Source organism: Hevea brasiliensis, chromosome 9 (assembly GCF_030052815.1).
Source record: "Hevea brasiliensis isolate MT/VB/25A 57/8 chromosome 9, ASM3005281v1, whole genome shotgun sequence".
Classification (NCBI taxonomy): domain Eukaryota; kingdom Viridiplantae; phylum Streptophyta; class Magnoliopsida; order Malpighiales; family Euphorbiaceae; genus Hevea; species Hevea brasiliensis.
In genome coordinates this window covers 87,715,884-87,717,501 of record NC_079501.1, presented here as the reverse complement: position 1 = coordinate 87,717,501, position 1,618 = coordinate 87,715,884, and the positions used below count along the sequence as shown (strand labels likewise).

Sequence of the window (1,618 nt, the reverse complement as noted above, 5' to 3'; positions counted from 1 at the left end):
TTAACATATTTTATTTTACATCAAAAATTCAATCATTAACACAACTCCTCGTGGGAATGATATCTTTTTCTATACTACTTGAACGACCCGTGCACTTGTGGTTGGGACACATCAAGTTTTTGGTGCCGTTGCTGGGGAGTTGTTTGTTTAAGATTGAATTCTTGATTATTTTAGTTGTTTATAGTTTTATCTTTGTTATCTTTTCATTTTGTGTTTTTTGTTTTTTTAGGTACTCTTAATCTTTTATGAGAAGAGCTAGAAGCGCAAGTGACACATCCTTATTATTTAATCCTGAAATTGAGAAGTTTTGTAGAGCCAACAAGAAAGAAACCAGAAGAAGAAAAGAAGCATTGAGAGCAGCTAAAATTGAACAAGAAATGGCTGAGGAAAGAGTTGGAATCGGTGGTGATAATGCTGAAAATGATCGAAACAATGAAAATGCAGCTCATGGTGAAGAAGTTGTAAATGCTAATGTGCCTGAGGGAAGTATGATGGATCACGCATTTCCTCATTTTGATGACTTAAGAGAGAGTATAGCAAGACCAAGAATTGATGCAAATAGTTATAAGATGGATTTTGGAGTACTACAAATGATTCAGAATTCTCAATTCGGAGGTCATCATTCAGAAAATCCTCATACTCATCTTAAGAAGTTTGTTATGATCTGCGACATGCAAAAGAAACCAGGAGTGTCTGATGATGCAGTAAGGCTAAAATTGTTTCCATTCTCTTTGAAAGATAGAGCATTGGATTGGCTTGATTCTTTACCTCACAATTCAATTACAAATTGGGAGCAGCTCACTGATGCATTTCTTGCCCAATACTTTCCACCTAGAAAAACTCAAGAGTTGAGGAATCAAATGATTGCTTTTAGACCAAGAGAAGATGAGACTCTTTATGAGTCATGGATGAGATGGAAGGAGTTGGAGAGACAATGTCCACATCATGCCATTCCTAAATGGATGATAAACCAGAATTTTTACACAAATGTCACTCATGCTATCAGAGGAATCATTGATGCTCAAACTAGAGGGGAATTCATCATTAAGCATGAAGATGAAGCTTATGAGTTGTTAGAGAAAATAACAAAGAACAGTCATTTATGGAGTAGTCCAAGAGGGTCAACTCCAACTCAAAAAAGGCAAGTTGCTAGAATGTATGAGCTTGATCCATTCAACATGATCAATGCCAAATTTGATGCACTCACTAATGTCCTTACTAAGAAAATGGAGGATTTAAGTATGCTAGTCAGTTCATCATCATGCTCTGGAAGTTCTCAACAAGTCACTTATGCAGAAGGAACAATGAGCTGTGGAGTAGATTATCCTTCATATGCTTTGAGGAATCATCCCAATTTTTCATGGGAGAATCAGCAAAATCAAGCTTCAACTCATAACTTTTCACCACAACAACAAGGGTATCAATACCAACAACCTAGGCAACCACCACCTAGTTTTCAGCAAAAGAATGCAAATCCTGTGCCTCTACCAAAACAGCAAGAACAAAGTTCTACCACAGAAGCTTTATTACAACAAATTCTTGCTAACCAAACTAAGCATGACGAAGAGATGAGAGAGATGAAAGCAAGGCTGGAACAAATGCAAACACACAATAGGAT

General features: G+C 36.7%; 1 non-coding gene across 1 annotated transcript; it reads right to left on the bottom strand.

Annotated features, from left to right (window-relative positions):
- Positions 1-844: 844 nt before the first annotated feature.
- LOC131183642 (small nucleolar RNA R71) lies at positions 845-952 on the bottom strand. Its single transcript, XR_009151682.1, has one exon. It is a non-coding gene; the product is annotated as a small nucleolar RNA R71 (small nucleolar RNA).
- Positions 953-1,618: the final 666 nt, after the last annotated feature.